General features: G+C 23.8%; 1 protein-coding gene across 1 annotated transcript in view; it reads right to left on the bottom strand.

Annotated features, from left to right (window-relative positions):
* Positions 1-23,672, bottom strand: part of LOC112591330 (trehalase) — a 95,992-nt gene extending 72,320 nt beyond the window's left edge. The window contains exons 1-2 of the mRNA XM_025335105.1: positions 23,623-23,672; positions 11,659-11,860 (exon numbers count right to left, since the gene is read on the bottom strand). The gene's annotated coding sequence lies outside the window, so the exon portion shown is untranslated. The remainder of the gene's footprint in view (positions 1-11,658; positions 11,861-23,622) is intronic.
* Positions 23,673-24,075: the final 403 nt, after the last annotated feature.

Here is a 24,075-nt window from a genome sequence, read left to right as displayed (position 1 = left end):
TGTGTGTGTGTGTGTGTGTGTGTGTGTGTGTGTGTGTGTGTGTGTGTGTATTTGGTGAAATTTGTTGATGGCAGCTCAATTGGTCCCTGCTCGAACAATAATAATAATAATTATACTGATCATATTATAATATATTCAACCGAGTATATTTCGCAATTGACGGCAATATTACAATAAAATAAAAATTCCAAAATTATAACACAAAATGTTCACATAAAAATAATATGTTGATCGCATTTAAACTTTTTGATTATTCATCAAATAAATACCTAAACACAACCAACAAATATTGGCAAAGACTTTTTTTTTAGAAATAATTAATTTATCATTTTGAAAATGTCTTTTGTTGATACGAAATTATTATGCAAAATATATATTTTACTTAATAATTAATATGGAAAACGACGAAAGTAATAAACACACAGGATAAAATTATGTGCTCAGCATAGAGTAATAATATACTAAATAGAAATTATATTTCAATAGATGTGTAATAATTGTATTAATTAATCATACACATCCTAATATCCTATATTAAAATGGTTCTATTCAGTAAAAAATTGTTTTACCTATAATTATTTACAAAAAATTCAGTAATTAAACTTGGGACAATATAAAAACACCTAGGTGACCTTGAATTGAATGTACTAGATGGAATAAGTTATACAGGTATAGTGCTACTATAATTATAACATATTGCACGTCATTTCTAATGATGAATAGTGTATAGATATCAACACAATCGTCACTCTGTCATTCGACAATTAAAGTTTTGAAACAAGAGAATTTTATAAAAGCATAATTTACTTTTAAATGGCAATGGGTAACGCAATTATTGAGAGTAGAAATTAATATAATTGTACGACGCAATGAAATACTAACTGCACCCCAAAGTTCAAATAGAATGAAATTAATTAAAGACATTCATGAATTAATGTCGAAAAATCTGTTGAGTATGGTCAGACACAGTAAATATAACTAAATTACTACGAAGGTCAAAGCGAAAAATGAAATTGCTTTCGATAGAAATCGGCAGTAGGTACGTGAAAAAACCCAATGACCTCCACATCAACTGTGGTGGCCAATTAAAAAATAAAAACGGTGATTAGCGCACTTTCATCTAGATATCCATGAACAACACTATTTGAAAAAAACCCACATTAGTAGAAATATTTAGACAACAATCATTTTCATTATGATATGTAAGAATTTGATTAAACTTATTGATCAAACAGAACAGGTATCGCGAGTTGAACCACGGAAGCAATAATAATAATAAATTATATGGAATTTAATCTCGATCTCCGTGTAGTAATATTCTTATATACCTACGCTATATTATTTACATTCTATAAAATCGAGAAAAAAATTACGTTACGAAGTACCTACCTATTTAAACGAGAAATTATAGTATTACATCGTTCTCGATTCATACATTTTTTAAATGATTTCTGGAGTAAGCAAAACATTACGATGAGGATCTTGAATTTTATGACTGAAAAAGATACCTATAGTTAGAAATACCAAAAACAAATGAACAAAACGCTCAATATCTTAAACAGAAATATGTCTCTCAATTACTAGATGCGTACCTACCCTTAATATAATATAAATATCCATTAAACCCGTATCACATATTGCATACATAAATATAATAATACGAGTATATTATACCTATTAGCACAAATTATAATATTATACAATATAATATAGCTATTAGCTATTAGATAAATACTCGACAAATTATAATCTAAAAATAATTGATTATTTTATTAATAGTATAGTAATGTATTTTAGTCAATTCCACGCCCCCCTCTCGAGATTATGAGGTTTAATTATTTATTCTAGTTGAAATTATTAAAATAAATTACATTTTGTACGGAATTATCGTTTTTTTAACATTATAATACTCTCAATCAGTTCAATCGTGCCTATATTGATAATCTAATAAGCCATGTAAGCAGAATTCATTGAACTTCAGTTAAGAAATAAGAATTATAGCCACACAGCAAATATAATGTATAAACTCAGTATAAATAAATAGCAAGTATTTAATTGATACATCTTACATATTTTAATAAAGTATTTAAAAGGTCAACGGGTAAGAATATTTATATTTTACATAATAATTGAAAATTCTTTTTGAAGATTGAATATTAGTTTAAAAAAAACCTTGGTGACCTTAATATAAATTAATAGAATTAAGAATTTAAAAAAACTTAGTACAGTATATTATTTTAATAAACGTGAAACTATACATTTTACTGTGGAACAAATTAGCATGCCAATACGATTATTAATATAGGTATACGGTTTTTTTTTCATTATTATTGTAAATTAGTCTGTAAACGATTTGATTAGATACTAAGAATTTTAAAAAGTCATCTAAACATTTGTAATATTTATCTTTCTGGTGTGTAACATAGCAAAAATATCATAAATAATATGTTTAAATGTTTAATCACATTTTATTGTTTTAACGACTTTTAACAAAAAACGTTAACGTTACAGCTAAAATAAAATTACATTTATATAATTTCTGATATTTATAAACTAAAACTGTTATACATCTACAAGTTCGTAGAAAAAATTATTCCATACTCTATTATAGTAGATAAGTATTAATAACTTGTCGACAATTATATATTTGAATAAAACGTGTCATGGAAGTTAAAACAAAATATTTTCCTAAAATTTTTTAAATATATACATATATCTACTAAATAGATATGTTGATACCGTTCCTCAGAAATTGTCAGTAATATATCCAAAATCAGTAGATAGTTATTGTTAACGACAAAAACACAAAAATTACCTTTCCAAGAACCACCTACACGCACAGAAAAAAAAATAAATGAATGTCATACTTAGAGATTCACAACTGTCGCGACGGAGTAAATTATTTTACATTGTGTACTTTTACAATAGTCAGACAGTAAAAAAGCACAAAAATAGTTTCACAAAGCATCACTGTATATTGATTGGAAATTTGGCATAGAAAAAATGATAATATTTTCTAAACGATTTAAAAAATGAACAGAAATTGCAATATCTACCTACTTACATGAATAATACATTATGCACATATTATACAATCTGCAAACAGCAAACGTATTTAATTAATACACCGAATGGATTGATTATATAAACCACTACTACTACTACTACTACTACTACAAAAGAAAAAAAACGTGATACAAAACGTGATAAAAATTAATTATAAGTACAACGATAACCTTTAGAAAATAAAAATAAAAAACGTCAGGCCAAAAATAAAATTAACTACTATTAATTCAACCAAATTCAATATTATTTATTAAACGAGTATAATTCAATTTAAGTATTACAAAATTATTGTATTTTAAACAATAATGAATTTAATTGTAAGTATTTAAATGAAAATTTTGCAAATAAATAGATTCAATTAAATCTTAACGCTTTTGATCAAATTATTTTAACATTAATTATTTTGTTTCAACTAAAAATAAAATTTTGGTAGGTACGTGTATAAATATATATATATATATAGATAGATAGATAGGTATATAAAATAAGATAATATAATGATATCAATACAATCTTTAAATATAATATATTATTATAATATTATAAATAACTTTAAAATATTAGACATTTATTTTAATTCATAAGTTCAAGAAAAGATGTATCATAAGATAAGATCATTTCAAATGAAAAATCATATCCGAAAAACTTTTTAAATACTAATAAATAATGACCTTGTAGGTCGATGTTAATATGCTATGAATCTTAGAAAGGTATTGCATAAAATAAATCTAAGTATCAAGTAGGCGATAGTAGGTATAGGTACTCGGTATTATATGCAATTTGCGCTTGAAATTAAATAAATACCTAAAATAGATTAATGATTAATATTGTTTAGAATGCATTTTATGTTATCAGAAAACTGGAAAATAAAATTATAATTATTATGCAATTTGAAAATCTAAAGTGCAAGTGTAAAAAGTTCACAAATCAGTTTTATGATTTAGTATACGATTAATTTTCTGTCAATTTGAGACCTAAGAAATAATATACATTTCGTAATATTATAACACTAAAATATGATATCAATTTCGAAAAATAAAATATGAGGAACACTTGCAAATTAATAGCAACTTATCAAATTACACTTCAATTCTAGGAAGCCTAATAGATTATCCTTTTTTACGTGACATCAAAGAATCTTATGAGTTGATCACCTAACTCACGTTCTAAAAGTTTTAGTTAGGTTAATTTAGATTCCACAACAATGGTAATATTAAATTTAAAAACATGAGCCTCAAACATAAGAATTGTCTACTTAGGTACATTATATACATTTACAATATATGCACATAAGGTTTATAGAACTTGAGTTTTAAATGGCGTTATATTTTAAACCAATATAGGCTTTAAATAATTCTGAAGTTTGATAATCGACCACTCCAGACCACAGCCCACATAAAATAATCAATACAGTTACTATTTAAAAACTATACACTAATATTATTTGAAAACAATTATTGTGACGTTTTAAAACCAATTTTTAATATAAATACCAATTGTATTAGATTTATTTTTAAATTCTTAATGAAACTACAAAACTCACAAAAGACTTGAATAATTATTATTAATTAAAAGATCTTGCACAAATTTTAAAATTAAAATAATTGGAAATTTAAACGGTTATTAAAAATCAAACGTTGCATTAAATGTTTATTTTATTAAGAACCGTATGATACATAAACATTTGATAATCAAATTTTATCAAATGTCAATACATTTTTTAATTTTATCTAGCAGTTATTACAAACTTAAAAATAGTATTATGATTTACATCCAATATTATATAATACATGAGACGTTGAATAATGATGCTAATTAAGTATGGTACCTTAACTTCATTAAAATTATTCGCCAATATTTAAAAAAATAAAATAATAAGATAAATAACTTAAATAAATACACGTAGTATTAACATAGTAAATATATTTCATTAATTAATATACGTATAAGTAGGTAATTCGTAACATGAAAATTTTCTGTATATAACATTATTCACACGCGTTTGCAGAATATAATTAGAACCTATAATAAACCTAACGTCCGGACGTACATCTCGAGTCTCGACTGTAGTCAAAATTGCATTCTTAAATAAATTACTATTACATAATCTAATTTCAATTAATGATATATTAATAAAATATTTAATTCTAATAATATAAGTGTTTAGTAACTACTATTGAAAAAATTACTTTTAGATACCATTTACACTTATTTATTTTTATTTGTTGTCTTCTTATAAGCCTGTAGTATAAATATTGAACAATGTTCATAGATAAAAATGACATACTAATTTATAAACTAGATTTGAAATTCAGCAAAAGCTAATTATTATATGAATATTTAAAAATAAGTGTGTTATTTTTTGTTTTGAATGTGTTCATTTGACTTTGAACGGTTTGGCCGTGTGTCAAAAACTCATTGGCAACACTTCTATTGTACGACAACGCGATACATTAGGTATATATACCTACTAGCAACGCTAATAAATAATAATTTAATTCAAAATATTTCAAACCTCATTTAATTTTTTTATTTCTTCGGAATTAAGTAATAATGATTTTAATTCCTATAAATTTATTTTATCTAATAATATGATATAATATATTTCTATCATTTACGCATTTTTATTTGTATATTTACATACAACAATTCATAACATGATGTCATGATATTATATACAAAATTAAGTACCTATAACATGTTATATTTACACTGGGACTCAGCAACAAAATATTTGAAATACGACTTATCTAAATTATTACTAATCACATTGTCTAACTAGTTACTGTTATCATCATGCAATGGTTTCAAATAGAAATTGGAATACTTTTCACCTATATAAAAAACTAGCTGTACTAATGTTCAAAATTTTTGAACGAGACATAATATGTTTCATTGTTCATATTATCTGTTTTTAATCTTTATTGTAAAACATTTATACCGATCGGTTTCAATGTTATAAAATCAGAATCCATAAACCACAACACGCATGTATTCAAAAGCAACCATGAAATGTTAACTAGTTAAAAACTTAAAACTGTTTAATTTAATAAGTTTAAATAACAATTTTTATGATCTAAGTTTTTTTTTAAATTTAAGATAAGACGCCGTACACGAGTTTTTAAGGGGTTTAATATAGAGAATTCAGTGAATTTAAAACAATTTTAAATTTTAAATCTTAAATAAATTAAAATTTTAAATACAAATTCAAAATAATTTAGAAGTGGGATACTATTTTATTACCCTAGGTAGTGTTGATTTTTGCATGAAAAAAAAAAACACTCAAACCACTTGGAAGTTAAGAAATAAAATTAATATACAATAAATAAGACAATACCTACACTTTATGTATCGTAACGTTTAAAGTACTTACAAGATCATTTTTTTAAGTTTGAAAAACATAAAATAACGGATTTTATGTAATAACTTTTTTTTGAATTAATTATAATAAAAAAATTAAAACGCTTTGAAAAAGTAAATATTTTCTTCAATATACCGTGTTTTAATTCAGTATATGGTTTTACAACTTACTGTAAAGACTGAGAGGTTCTTTTTCGCACAAAATAATTTTTACAATTATTTATGGCTAAATGTTTTTCATAACTATAAAACTATAGACAACCTAACCAATACGCTATGATTAAAATAAAAATATATGTACTTTTATTTTATCACCAAAATATGTACATACCACCCCATATACAATAATGATTTTCAATAAAAATAAATCAACACATATTTCCTAATTTAATAACTCAACAAACATGATTACATGAACATGTAATTTCCACTTCAATATGTATTAACTGTTAAATACGGAGAATGTTTAATAAAATGGTTAATCAATTTTTAAAATAAATAAAAGTTTCACAGTCAGTATAACATGTAACTCGTGTGTGGTAATTAAAAAAAGTTAACCAATTTTTTTTTTTTAACTAATCATAGTTAATAAAAACGCCCAATTCTCTACATTGACTTTGCACTTTAAATTTTTAGAATTATATCTAGATAAACTGCTATCTATTAACTATATTATCGGTATCACATAACTTCAAGTTGATTTGACTTAAATAACTCAATTATAATTTTCAATCATCTTTACTGACTTTATTTCATATAGGTATTAAGAATTGAATCATGTTTGTTAGATTTAAATTAGTTTCATAATGTGGATTTTATAATCAACATTTTTTATATTGCTAGTAAAATAGAATATTTAAATAATTATGAGAATATTATAAATATTAAGGGTAGTTTCTATTAATATATTGTATTTTGTTAATACTTCGAGGAAAAAAAATGTACGACCTACTTTTTAAAAACAAGGAAGAAAAACAACAAAAAAAAAAAAAATATATAGAAAGCATATTTATAGATATTTAAATTTTTTATCAAATATTTAAATTAACTATTCTAGATAAACTATAATATTTAAAATATTCTTCCTATTATTCAATTATATATTTTTATAATAAATTATTATTTATTAAAAAAAAATCATATTTTAGAAATTTCAAATGTTTTATTTTTTTAAAGCTATTTTCTAATAAATACTGATAACATTTTTTACTAAAAGTTCGAAATTTAATTTAAGATTTCTCATAAGTCTTATTAATCTCACTGAAATTAATTAAAAAATGTCAATTTTCACAATTTTTTTATAAGCAAATCTTAAATATAAATGAAATTCATAAAAATCACAACAATCATATTAAGTTATAATTAAAAATTCATAAAATAATTATTTTTTATACTTAAGGAAAGAAAATTCAATTATTTATTTTTACTCGAATTACATATATTTTTTTTATTGTAAAGCCGCATTAATATTTTATGAGCGTTTAAGGCAGGGGTCGGCAATTAAATTCTATGGCGGTCCAGATAATTAAAAAAAAAAAAAAAAATTCGAAGGCCAGTAAAAACTCAGATATCAATTAATAATTGTTATGTTATTGTAACTATTATTGTTAACAGAAATAAACGATAAACACCATCGTAATCTTCAAATACATCTTAAAATAGATAAAATATATATTATGTACGAAAAACCAGCATTATTAAAAAAATATTTTTTCCCTCTGTAGGCCATATTTAGCCCGTGGGCCACCTATTTCCGACCACTGGCTTAAAGTTTAAATGTTCATGAAATTGATTTTTATAACGTAAAAAACCAAATTTCCCTCAAACAATTTTTATTAATTTTATGTAATATAAAAAATATTAATTTTAGAAACTTGAAACTATCCAATGTAACTTTTAAATTATTATTTGCTATGCTTATTGAAATTTCAAAATATTTAAATTAATTTCAAGCATTTTACACCGTGAACTTATTTACACTAGTCTGCATAGGCTTATAAATTAACAATAATAATATATGATATAATATTATAATAACCTTTATAGTAAAAAAAAAGTTCAACCTATCATATTTACGAATAGAAAAGCAAACTATAAATTGTTAAATAATTCAAATAAATAAATTATAAAATATCTTTAGAAATAGAAGCTAATACACTGTCTCCGTTTATAATTGTACATCAAAAGCATTGATTTTATTATTGAATTAAAATTCAACCCATGTATCAGAATAAACTAAACTAAATTACAAGATATATTCAAAACCTATACTATATAGCAGAGTCAAAGTAACATCTCTGGATTTAATCTTAATAGAATTTCACGTAGATCATATTTGGTTAAAAATAGAACTAACACCAGCAATTTTTTTAATTATTCCGTATTATTTAAATCAAATTAATATCAACATAAAATTTCTCAAAATGTGTATCTTAACTTATAAATAATACACTAGGCACCAGTTTGAAATTCGCTAAAAAATATTTAGCTAAGAAATTAAAAGTATATATTATTATTAAAATAAAAAAATGTAAGCAAGTAAGTACCACTCTGCTGTACCAAGTAAGTCGCTGTAATGGGTATGTTAAATTTGAATTCAATGATACATTATTGTTTACAAAAAACGATTCTGAGCGAAGACGGTTTATCAATAAGTATATTTTATGATATTGTTATTAAAGTAATATATTTTACTAGGAATTATGGTAGGTTGATTTAATTTTTAACTAAAACATCGCAGTTGTAATATTATTAGTTTTAAATTATTATTATTATGGTAAAAAAATAAACAGCATTTCCTATTTTCCTTTATTTTTTTTTTTTTTTGCAAAATGTTATTTTTAAATTTGCTCTAAATAAAACATTATAATACATATTACTCTATATGATATATATTTCTATTATAATTAAATTATTATCTAATAAGGCACAAAGAATAATGCAACTAAATGAATGGACCAAATAATAAAATTATTTTGTAGTTATTTAAAAATATTAAAATTAATAATATAGTCTAATGTATTACATATCTAATAACTAGATACATCTATTTAACATAAAATATTACTAGGTACTATTTAATATTTGTGTATAATGTGTTGTATTAAGTATACAATTATATAATATATTATTATGATAATTTATAATTAAAATATGTGTTATTGTACCTAATTTTTATTTACTAACTCCTCCCCACCCCTATTTAATAATCCTGAATACATTTCTGAACGCCAACATGTCGTATATCAATAGGCAACACAACTGCGTAAGATTTATAAGCGTGTAGTATTAACTCATTCATCAGCAGCACTTCACCTGTCCTTTTTTTTTTTTTTAACTCTGATATTGCAAATTCATTCGATTAACCTTGATGAATTTAACGACAATTACCACTTAGTTTTATTGAGCTAAAAATAAACACCATTCAGTTAAAATAGGGATATAAAAGGGTCTCGTATGAAGGAAAGGTCATTTTTCTCCTACACACAATATAGAAAACAGTTTACGTGTCATAAATAATTTGTTTATAGGAAGTTAACCCGCGGTACTTAATTTTAATAAAAATATATCAACGCAATATGTGTTACAATAATTCAACATTTCAAATCTTAATTGAGTGAAAAATATGTTTTAATATTTAATCTATTAATAACAAACGCAGCATTGTAACAACTATAAAAGTCTACAAACCGTTTATAAGCGCGTTATAAACCGTATCCTTATTTCGATACACCAACGTGACTGTGCAGAATTAGGTACTAAATATAATACAATATATAAAGCTTAGAAGTTATTGCATTTGTATATTTTTGTTTTTCTTTATGAATTTATTGCTGAGTTAAGTATAAATCTATTTCATAACTTCATGACACAACGAGTGGAATAAAAGTTCTTAGTAAATATTTTTGCGTTTTGCGTAGTTACGATGACATTTTGTCGTGAATACCTTACTTGCGAGTATTATCTAATATTACCAATTTTAATTTCATAATTACTGACTCAAAATTTTGAAAACTAAAAATATATTTATACTTGGAAGTTTGTTACACAATTTGTATAGTATTTTTTGTACTATAAATATTATTTAATCTATCTAAATTAAACATTTTTAAATTATAAATGAATATATTGATTTTACAATAATAAGTTTTTTTACGTGTCTGACGACAATATTAGAAGTAACAAAAGTAAAAATTATTATCACAATTTTCTTTAATAAGAGTGAAAATTTTGGAATAATTTTGTAAGAAAGATCAAAAACTTTTAAACTTAAATAGATAATATCATTTGATAATTTAAAACATGGCCCGTATCAAATTATTCTTACAATAATTTAATAATATGGAAAATGTATATACACATTTTTTATAGACGTTTGAAGTTCAAATTTCAATAAAAATTGATGTTTAAATGAAAAACTACTATCTTTTCATGAGCAATGTTATTTTTTTATCGTAATTCAAACAATATGAATCGTAAGGACTTAAAACTTTCAGTATTGCGTAAATTATTTATCATTATTTTATAAAGATGTAATTTAGCACATGATTACATTTTTAAAATATTCAAGCTAATTTTAAACTATTTATTCCGAGGAACTTATTTTTAGTTATAACAAAAAAACAAGTAAAGACTTATAAGTTAATACATTACAATAATATGAGATAAAAAATTATGTATAATATTATTTAGGTACATATATGAATATACGGTGCAATATTGTCTGATAAATAAATTAAATAAATGAAATTATTAATGAATAATAATAATAATAACACAATATTCATTTATTTTTACTTTTTAAGACCATATTTGCATGCATTTTAATACTTTTATTAGATCATTTAGTTTAAGGATCTAAATAATTAATACTATCAGAATAGAACACTACGCACATTTTCTTAATCTCAATAATGAATTTCGACTTTTGAAATATATGTTGATCATTACAGATTACTTTAATTATAGGTAATAACTAATAAGTTATAACTTACAGTTTAATCTGTATCGATAACAGCAGCCAGACAATATTTATCAAATGTCTAACCATAATTGTAAACATTGCAAACATGGCAAATTTATCATGCAGCATATACACTCTCTTATAATAATATAATATACCTAACATATATCTTATGTACGTAATATAATTACAGTACCTAACTTATTAGTCATAATCTTAAATGAAAACGTAATAAAATAATTTTTAATTATTATACATAATATACTCACAATGCATTCTTTAGATTAGAATAAACGTGATGCGCCATAGTTGAAGAGTTTGAAAAGTATTAATTAAAGACTTCCGATGTTATTAGGTAGCTAGGTGCCTTCAATTACAGTAACAGGTAATACAATCGAAAGATATCAATGTTTAATAAAAGCTGGTAGTTTCCTAGCGGCTACCACTCAATTGGTTTCATCAATCAAAAACCTGGAAAAGAAAACATAAAAAAGTGATGAATGAGATTATAATTCTTTCAGTTTTCCCAAAATATGGGAAGGCATAAGGTTCAAATGTTTAATTTCTCCTTTCTCTTATTGATTTTTATTTTAACATTATTTATTATAAATAAAAGTAATTAACTTATTTTATATTGGTTATTATTATTATTGTTATTGTAAAATATTATAATTGATATTTAACTTAAATAAATAACTCCTAAATTAAGTATAATATATAATATAAAAATTATTACTACCTATTTTGTGGCTAATATAATTAAATCAAATACAATATAGAAATTTGTATGTGTAAAAATTGAATTTCAAATGAATTAGATATAAATTATAACTTGATAAGTACCTATTCTAAGTAAAGTGATATTAATTGTTAAATTATACTTACCTATATTAATAACTAACTAGGTACCTATGTAAAAACCAATCATTAAAAACTGGATTTCTAATACTAAGGTTTTCAGAAAAATATTCTGTTTTTGATTAATAATAAAGAGTAAATACTGCAATGCTCACCTAATTATTATTTTATATTATTACAAATAATATAAAAAATATAATCAATTATTGTTTAAAAATCATAATACAAAATAATCAATTCAATAAAACTATGGAAATCACTCCTCTGTATAGTTAGTGTTAAATTTTTCTTGTTATGAATATGTTAAATTTTAATAAAAAAAATTAATTAATGTATAATATATTATACATTATCACGAAAAACAATTTTGAGCGGAGACGGATACTTCTTTGAATATTTTACTATAATTATGTTTATAATTTATATTGCTATTATAAATTTATTTTTCTATTAATAATACGGTAGGCTTAATTAATATTTGCCAAAAACAAATTGTATGTATTTATTATAATATAATTATTTACTATAAATATAAATATATAATTATTTTAACATCTTGACTATATGTTACTAGTGGCACGTTGATCACCCTCTACCATAGAAATTGTTCTTCATTAATATTTAATTGAATATTTTGATTATACTACTGTCCACGGATTGTGAATTAAAATAACTAATATTATCATTATCCGGTATAAATATACAACTATGATCAATATCATCTCAGTCACGATTATAGATAGTATTTTCACAATAACTATTATCTGTTATCTTGAAAATATTGAAAAATTGAGTTGAGTTTAAATTAATTTTTGATTATACCAGTACACCAATCGAGAAAATTGGTGTGTTTTTTACCGTTTCTAGTATAGTTGGAATTCAAAACCACAGAACTAATTATATTATTATGAATGCTGATTGTTGCACTTAAATCTGCATCTGGTGTATAGGGTTTCCATTTTTTTACCTACATTCATAAAACTTATTCTTTCTTCTTTTGATAAAAAGTTTATTTATCGAAAATGCAGACATTAAATTGTATTTGTTTATTTAAATATATGGCGTCATTTATTGCAATTTGAGTATCTAAATATTAAAATATAGGTATTATATCTAAATATATACAATAACAATTAATGTTTACATAGTAAAAATACATTACTACAATTTATTATTAAGAAGATATTACAAATTATTACAATAGGTTTTATAAAAAAATCTATTTATTTTTACAAGCATTAAAATACTGACACAAATAATTAAAATTAAATTTATTATTTGCAATTTATAAAAGATTGATAAGATAGTTCATATTGTAGTTTTTGTTGAAAAACGGTTTTGGATTTCTTATATTTAGAGAATTTATTTTATTAAGAGAAAGAATTCTGGACAATCAATAACACCTAATATTAATTTATGTAAGAATCAAAAGAGCAAAAACAAATATTAATCATTAATGAAAATAATTTAAATAAATTTTAATATAAGCCATGAATAGGTCTAATAATGTTAAATTTAAAGGAAATAAAACCTAAAGTGTTATTTTATATTAGTTCTATGGTTTTTTTTTTTTTTTTGCTTAGATGTAATCTAAACTAAAAGGCAATAGTCATAATTAGAGCAAACAAGAAAGTAGTAATGTTTTTAAATTGTCCTCCTTTTAATTTTGTAAAGTATTTAGTAGAACATTTTATGAATTTTATTAAGATAATTTAAATTAAATTTCATTTATATGAAAATTCAAATTAAAAGGAAAATTTGAGCTATGGTAAATTTAACATAGAAGACAAACACAGTCCCAACTAGCCCATGATATGTATTAATATGTTGTCCTGAAGATAAATTTCCTAATATTAAAACATTATTTAAAACATACTCCGTTTGACCTCCAACCATAATATCAATAATTAACTGATATAAACATTTCTAGTCTGAAGCGTAAACAAATCAAAACATATTTAAAAAATTTTATTATTTGAAACCGATTTATTTTAAAATGGTTTTGCATTATTCAATACATTCATAGACATTCATTGCCTCTTAAAAGATAAAGCGTTTAGATTTACAACTACGTTAAATTATTATTTTTTTTTTTTTCATCATGGCTTATTCAATTTAATTCATTAATAACTGTACTAATCTATACTAAGAAAACACAAATTCATAATAAAATATTAAGTAAAAATTCAAATCTCTAGAGTTATTTATTTTTGGATTATAGCAAAATCTAAATTGATTTTTTTTAAATTGTTTTATGTAAAATTTTCGTTTATTTCTTAATTTTTTGAAAAGTACCAATCGTCTATCAGAGACTACTCTAAAAGTTAAAGATTGAAAAACTTTAATTTTTTACTGCTCCAAAAGATGTTTGATGCGCAAAAAAGCACACATCACAAACATCTTTATAAACCAATATATTTATCGTCTCGCTCAAAATTTATTAAAATTAATTTTTTTTCAAAACTAATGTTTTTTTTATCACAAAGTATCTAAAAAAAAATATTTTCAAAAACATTAATAGTCTTACAGGGGATTTATTTTTATGTTTAAAAAGCTTAATGGCATTATATTATTCTAATTAATTAGAACGTATTATTACTTATTATTTACAAATAATTTTGTACTCATTTTACACTTACTTTACCTTTAACCAGGTAGTACACATTAAAAATAATGTGAGTTTAAAAGGATTCGAGTCAAAATCCCAAAATTTAATACTCAATTGGCACATCAATATCTCGTAATCTTCAAATTCCGAGATAATATATTTTAATATTTTCACAATTTGCGCATAGATAAGACCAACTATTGTGTATGTATGTATGTTTAACTATAAAACTACACAACTATAAATTCAATGTGAATTTTTCACGGTTCACCAATTGGTCACAGCTACATAGTAGTATATATACTACGTAGTATAATTAAATTATATTATATACCTAACAAAATATTACTACATCAAAATTTGAAATAATAACTAAAACAATCACTTTATTTCTTAGTTCTCAAATTGTATTTAATATTTGAATATACACTATACCTCAGAAGTCTTATATCTCCCACAGTATCTCCGTGGAAAATCCATTAATTTAAATGCAATATTTTTACGGAAATTAGTAAAAAAAACTCTAATTGAATGACAAATTTGAAGGTGATGGAGAAAGGAGTTTACGATTTTGTGAATAAGCACTACATAGAGAAGGCCAAAATCCAATATTTGTAGATAAATATAACTATTATTCTTACATCAAAAACTCACTTCTTTAACTTAATCAAATTTTACTCAATTCTAATTATTTTTTTAAAAATTGTTTTACTAAAAATAGCTCTCTATAAAATTTAAAACACTAAAATAGGTAAATAAAATATATTTTTAAATCTTTGAATTTTTGAAAAAAAAATTTAAAACCCGTCGTTCAATGTCTATACTAATTATTTATTAGTTATAACTATAAAACTTACATTCAAATAAATTAATTTACCATGGAGATACTATGGAAGACACGAAATTTCTGGGACATACTGCATAAAGCTTTATTTTTTTAGGGTTTTGAAATTGGAATATCATTGTTTTTTTAATATTCGAAAGAAATTAAAAAAATATATATATTTTTATTTAAATCCCGATATAGATGATAAGTATTTAGTATTGATTATTGATTATATATAGCAAACATGGATAATACATGAATTTTATAACGTGAATATCCGTGTTTCAAGAATTACCATATTAATGGTTATTCAATTAGTTTCATCAATCAAGTTTTAACTTTGTAGTTGAAAATAAATTAAATGTACAATTTTTATAGTCAAGATTTGAAAATTCAATAAAAAGTTTCATATAAATAATTCATACAGTAACGAAAAAACCTAAAAAAAAATTATATAAACATAATTTTTTAAGTTCAAATTTGGACAAAATTAGATATTTAAACAAATATTAACTATTTTAGTTTTTTTTTTTATACCTAATTTAAAAAATTTCATTCATGGGTAATCAAAGGTTAGGCTAATAAAAGTTTAGTGTTTAAAAACATATTAAAACTTAGTTTTAACTATTAATATTAGTACCTACATTGGTAATGTTTTCACCAAAAATGTATTTAACTTACAATACAACTAATACGTGCCTAAATTAAATTATTACAGAAATATAAATAAATACAATTAGATAATAAATATGCTAGTAATATAAGCCGTCTTCCCTCAAAAACGTTTTTCATATGCAATGACTTATCAGTGAGTATTTGAAGTATATTTCAGTATTTTAAATCAAATATATCATACATTACATTGACTTATTCAATGACGTGATACATTGATACCTTCTATATACAGCAGAGCGATTTTCTATTTATTTTTTATCACTAAGATTTAAGGCCCAAAGTACCAACTAATAGCTATAGTCAGTTTTCTACAAGTTATCACTCTTGAAATAGAAGTTCGAAAACATACGGTTACGTCTATCACGGTACAACCTAAGGCCGACATATAATTATTTAGGATTATTAACATATCATGATAATCTTATAACATGTTTAAATTCAATTCAACAATTATGAAAATTTATTAAACAAATTCTATTGAGCTAATAATTTTAGGTCACCAATAAAAACGAAGTCATTAAAAATCTTAATTTAAAAATTATTGTAATGTTTAAAGATCTGTTAACATATATATTTAATATTTATGGTAAAAAATAAACAGGTTTAAAAATTAAAAACTGCAATACATGCAATGTTTTATATATTTTCACAAGTATTTAAATATTGTATAACTAGTATTTATTTTTAATGATAGTTATACATTTAGGGGTCTAAAAACTTGAATATTTGGAAGACTGCCACAGTAATCAGTATAGAGATTGTGAAACACTGGTCTACTATTTAATTCTAACCAACGTAGCTATACGATAACATAATCTAACATACAATAACAGAGTAATAAGAAGGTGTATATTTTCTGTATGCAAGTATTATAATATCAACCATGGCCCGTTATTCGTTTTTTTTATAATTGCTTGATTGTTTTTCATATAAAAGTATTTAATTACCAACAGTAATCAGACTTCCATTTCGAAAATATTAGCTTAGAGATAGAATATAGTTTTTATTTGAAATACAATGAAATAATACCTACATAAATAGCAACACAACAGCTATAAAATTCACGACTCATGTGACTATGAATTTGAAACTCGCAAAGAAAGCATATTATAAAATACAATACCTACCGGGAATCTAATTTTTGTAGACTCATTTATATAAGTACAGAATGGTTGACTATTTTATAAAGAAAAATAAAGAAACCAAAAATTTAGTCGTATCGAACGCGTGACAATAGCGATATTAATTTTTATATTTGTTGGCATCAAGTTTATAGTTTTAATATTAAATAGTAGAGTACACTTTTAACTATTTACCACCTAAATGATTAATTATTTCAGACTCGAGTCAAAGTAATTTAACCCAACCACACGTCGTGATTTTTTTTAAATTTATTAGAATGCACATTTAACTAAAAAATATATACTTGTAATAAATAAATGTATTTTCGAAATACTCTAACTTCCATTAAAACAGTTAGCAGAATTTTCTTGTAAATAACTTCCAACTCATCTCCTGGAGTGTATACCTGTACAACACATCATGAAGAAACTGAAGTGCCTACCTAAATGAAAACTATACTACTCAGAATCGCCAAAATAATTTAATGATGTCAAGAGATAGTTAATTTTTGTCATTGGTAAAACATAATGTAACAATAAGAAATTTTATATAACTCAGTTTTAGTTTTTGTCGTTTTCAACAATATGTACCTATATATTTTAGCGCTTTTGATAAATTCTTCTACCTCATTTTCATATTCCCATATCTCATATACCTATTATAAACCTATATCAGTACAGTACTACAGTGTACCTATAATATACATTTAAACTTTTAATTTGTGTAGTTAAAAGTTCAAACACAATAATTACTTTTGTGAAGGTGGCATTTAATAAACCGCCTTCTTTAAAAATGTCCAAATGATTACCTATAGATATTAAAACAATTTCACACTAATATTAATGAAATAAAATAACATCTAACAACTCAGTTAAAATATACAACATGCTCTCGTCTTATTGGCGTAGTTCAATAGAATAAAATATTATAAATTGATAATACCTTTTGGCTTCGTCCAGTTTAATCAATAGTCTTCACTTTCAGTATTTAGGTTTAAACAATTTTATTGACACTATTTATACACACTTTTTATAAATATTATGTTTAAAACTGCCAAGTACTTTCTTAATACTAAACTTAAATGTTTAAATTATTCGTTTATTTTAATGTCTTAACAATTAAAAATGATCTCGTTAGCTTCGTCATTTTTATTTTATTTTTTTTTTATATTATAAACTATTTAAACAGACGTTTAAACATAGGTACCAACTGTTCAAATTTCAATAATTTGTTAAGTACTAAAAGTCCCTAGGAAGCAATCTATCTCCTGGAGAGCCTCTAAACCTTTACAAACATATTCACATCCAGTCATTAGACGTACCAAATGACGAAAATAAATCAGATACTCACACACACGTCATATCGCCACATACGCAGACGTAGCAATATAAATTGATAACACTGTTGCATCATCTAATCTCTAATCACATGTTATCAAAATAAAAAACGAGCATCTAACTGGAAAATAAAAATTAACGGAGAAAAGTTCATCCATATTTCTTTCACCTTATTTGTTTTTCACTTTAAGGAAACCCAAATTTAAGATTAGGGCCTGACCCAAGACAAATATTTAATCTAGAGCCTATACCTAAAATCAACAATGAAAATACTCAACACCAATCTACACCTCTCCCGTCCTATCCTTAAATCAAATTTTTCCATCAACAATTTTCAAATCAAGTTAAGACCTATTTAAACCATTAGAATACAATTATGGTGTATCATAAACTAAAACAATTCAATTTCTTTTTGAATTGTACTTAATGTATTAACAAATTAATTTGCATAGTTATAATATACAACTAATATTTAAATTATACATTTAAAGAGATTGGAGTAGTAAAATTTGTCCCACTGGTACATAGTATTTTTATGAAGTACCTAACGTTAACATCATATCATACTCATTAGTCACATAGAGATAACTACTGAGTACCTATTTCTGTAAAGAATTATTTTTAATATTCTTCATCAGAAAAATGCAGCAACTTAATACCTATATAGTATTCATAAAAATATACATAAATCACCTGCAAAAGGTATGCTAAATATACGGCTATAATATATTAATGACAGAATTATGGCAAAGTGTTATTTATAATCATTTAACATCTACCAATAATAATTATATTTTCAAAAATATAATTTAATATTGATTAAATTTTATGAACCTAAAATTGAACTAATTAACAATGACCTAAATCATTTTGAAAACCATGATTAAGAAATTAAATTGAACTAGTTCATTTTTGAAAAGAACTTTCCGATCACTGCATTAAAGATGTATAGAGGCGTTCCAGATCATTTCATTTAGCTACCTTCTTTTATAAAACCTAAATGTTACAATAATGAAAATAACTTTAATTTAATAAATAGATCAATTTGAATAGCACAGAAGCTTAACTCAAAGAAACTTTCTCAGAAGTTCTTATTCAATTTATCAATATAATAATAATAAGTGCATCACTCATAACTTTATGAAAGTTCTGAGCATATTATAATTTAAAATGTCATAGTTATATATTTAAATTCCCAACACATACAAGTATAGAACCTACTAATATAATATAAAAAAATAATATATTAATAATAAAATGTAGGTAACTACAATATCAAATATTCAAGATTTAAAAAAAAAAATACATCATTATTGATTTTACTTAAGCAATACAATCTGAGTAAACACTTTTTAAAATTTAAACTATAAAATAATTTAATTAGGTACTAGTTACTTATACAAAATTACATACTAATTTAAAAAAAAATAAAAATAAGCTTATGTTAAAAATTAATCATTCATCAATACACTCATTTTAAGCAAGTTAATTTTAATTTACTTCATAGACCACAGTCATAAACAATTAAATCTATTTATGCATATGATAATAATGTAATAGATAAACAATATTTTACACAATAATATTTTATTTATTATTGACATATAAATTTATATCATAGTGTTTTACTAATTATTATTGCAATTAAGCAATTAGGTACACATCAAATATGCTATACTTTAATGTATACATTTACATATAATATTATATTATAATATACCTTTATTTTATATAATATAAAATGCTTAAATTTGTTTATACTATTATTTTAATTGTTTTATCGAATAAAAAAAAAAAATTATTACTTAATTATAAAAATATCATACACTAAATGAATTTTTGAAGATAACTGTCCAGTTTTTTTGTAAGTCTATCACAATAGACAAAGATTTGATGTAATTATATAAAGTAATAGTAAATAACTAATTTTAAAATAAATTTTTATGTTGTGTATAAAACCTATTAACTAATGGAGTTATCAACAAAATCAGTTTATAAATGTACTATATTACACATATGACCTTTGTAATTAAATAATTAAGTAATTATAGGTGTTGACTATTTGTATAGCAACATACAAATAGATTATGTAGGTATCTATTAGGTTAATTACTATTTATTATGCATGAAAATAATAATTTATGTTCTCTAATTTTAAACTAACTAAACCCTATTTAAATTGTGATATTCGTTAAATATTAAATTGCTTTATTTTTTTAATGTAAAAATGTGTATATTAAAAATATTGAAATGGATAATAAGTACTTGAAACCATTTACAGACTGGTATCTTTAGACCTGGATTACGGTAAATTCTTTGACCATACAAAAACAATTAATTTAATTGTGAAACGTGTTAGAAATATGTTTAATGAATTCATTCAATAACAGTAACTAATTAACAAAACTATAATATTAAAATTTTTTTTTAGAATATTGAAACATTCATATTTATAACACAATATATTATGTTCAAATATTAAATTACTTATTAATTTTTAAAGAAATTAACTTGTCTTAAAAAAAAATTACTAAAATCTTTTTTTAAGTTAATTAATGATTAATTTCCAAATTATTAAAATAAAAGCAATAAAGCACTACCTTCATCATAATTGCAATAACTACCTATATAAAATAAAACCAATCTACCAAAGATAAAATAATAATAAACAGAAAAAAAATTATAACAGTATAATAATATTTTCAGGAAACATGCAATTGTTAATTTTTTTTTTTTTTAATTTACTTTATCGCATAAAATAGGACATACCATTCAATTGCATCCTTGCATTTTTTTTTTTTTTTTTTGGATTTTTACTTCTTAGGTACAACTTTAAACTGTATATTCTTAAACTCTTATTTAGTCAATAAGTACTTATTTAATAGAAAATGTAATAGGTGCATATCCAACATGTTTTTTACTATTGGCAACTTTTTGAAATATTTTAAGTAATTTATAACTTATTGTGATCCTTATTCTTTGTATTATAGAAGTTTATGAATAGAAACCTTTATTTTTTTTTTAATGATTTAGATTTAAATAATTAAATCTGTGTAATTTGTGTAGATAACAATTGTTTTAATAATGAAATTTATTAAAATATTATAAAATAAGTTAATAAAAATCTAATACAAGAATACAATTTATACTTGAATTAATTTACCAAACTATTATTATAATACAAATCTAAAGAAGGCGGTAGACATAAAAAGGAAAAATAAGAAATTAAACATTATCTACTGGATCATCAAAATTCTGAGTACATCAATTTGTTATTAAATTCATTAAGTATACATAGTTTTATCAAAATTTATAGAGAATAAACAGTAAAACAATATAAATACAATTTATATTTTATAAATGTTAAAAAATGATTTCAATTATGTAGATAATGTATACTAGATGTTAATGTAGAGACAATTTAAAGAAAATTACAAATATATATAAAGTTATAAAAGTTTTCAACAAATAGAGCATTCAGTTAAAGAAGTTTTCCTATAATACAATTTATATTTATAGTTAATAAAGTTTTTGAGTAAAAGGATTTGAATAAAATTAATTTAATACTTTCCTTAAGTTGAATATCATTTTACAGTTAATTAGTAATTTTTATTAGATACTAAACACATATTTAAAAATGATTTAGAATGCAATTGTTTAAAATACAATTTAAAAAAAAAAAAATAATAATAATAATAAGATAGGTACTACTTAGACATTAAGTCTTTTTCAGTATTATAAATTTAATTTAAATAGGTTAATTATTTCAATTTTAATTTCAATATACTCGAAGAAGTACCAATAGAACTAGGTACTCAAATAAATATATAATAAAATAATGAATATAGTTTTTTATTTTTTATAAGTCAGTATCAATATTTTTTTAAATATTTTTTCCTATACTGTAACAATTTATTTAATTTTAATAGATATTGTTAAATTCTTACACTATTTTTTTTTTTTATATATATTTAAAATAGATAATTATATTTTTCTTTAAAGTTTAATTAGAACATAATATTTGCACCCGAGATTAATGAAGCATACCTACTTAAAAAAATTTTAGCATGATAAATATTATATTATTGTTATGTAAATATGCAATATTATTCTTAATGTGATTGTTAAGAAAGAGTATACATATTAAAGAAATTATTTGGTGGAAACTAAAACTATATATTTTAATATTTTATGGTAACTACAATAAAATTCAAAAATATATTTCTTTATGTCTTGACAGTAAATAGTGTTAGTTAACAAATTCCATTTAAATTAATACAAAATACAACTGATTTTGAAATTTGTTCCTGGGCTCTATCAAGGAACATTACCGTATCAAACAATACAATTAAATACCATAAACAAACCTGTTTGCGTAGCACAAATTGTGTGCAAACAATATTTTTTGTCAACAGACTACAGTGCAACATAATACAATAAATTTTGACCTTTGCTAGATTGATCCACCAACCAAAATACACATATCATTATAACTAATCGGTCAGATCAATGTGATATTACTATTGCCGATGTTGGATAGGTCATCGGCGTTGTAGTACGCTAGCAAACCGTAATTTCCTCCAAACCGAATGAGTGCCGCTCGAAAACAACCACACGACAGTGACGTACACAGTCGTCGAATGGGTGTCACACCAAGGTCCCCGGTAAAACAAGACCCGAAAACAAAACAAAACAAAACAAAACAAAAACAAAAACAAAAAAAATCTAAGTACTTCCCACATTCCCACACGGACACTCGGCTGGGCCCCGCTCTGGGGGGGGATCAACCGGGGATAGGCATAGGTACCTGAATTTCGGCATTTTCGTGTCCACGCCGACCACGCCAGCGGCTGATGCGAATACGGCGGCATCGCGGCAGCGTTCAATGGGAACGTCCCGGAACAGCGCCGAGACAGCGCGGCGGTGGACGAAAGGGCGCGCAGGAGGATTAACAATACCTACGCACGACGGGGCGCGTCGAAGACCGGACGCGGTGCGCGCGCGAATAGCGTACAACAACGCGTACTCGGGCGACGACGGTGGCGCGCAAAGGGTGAGGGCGCCGTCACACGAGCGCGCGTGTGTCTGTGCGTGCGACGTGCGCGCCGCCCCGAACCCTCGGGCGGGCGTGCGGGGAACACGGGAAAATCGTGAGGAAATTTCCAACGGCGAGTCCAGATCCAGCGGGCGGCGGGGCGGCAAGTCACGGTTCGGCGGCACATGTCCGTGAACGTGATAACGGAGCGCGACGCGTGATAAC

The sequence above is a fragment of the Melanaphis sacchari genome, unplaced genomic scaffold, assembly GCF_002803265.2.
Source record: "Melanaphis sacchari strain LSU unplaced genomic scaffold, SCAv2.0 Contig131_pilon_pilon, whole genome shotgun sequence".
NCBI lineage: Eukaryota > Metazoa > Arthropoda > Insecta > Hemiptera > Aphididae > Melanaphis > Melanaphis sacchari.
Note: the sequence above shows the minus strand (reverse complement) of the source record. Positions and strands in the feature narration are given on the sequence as shown.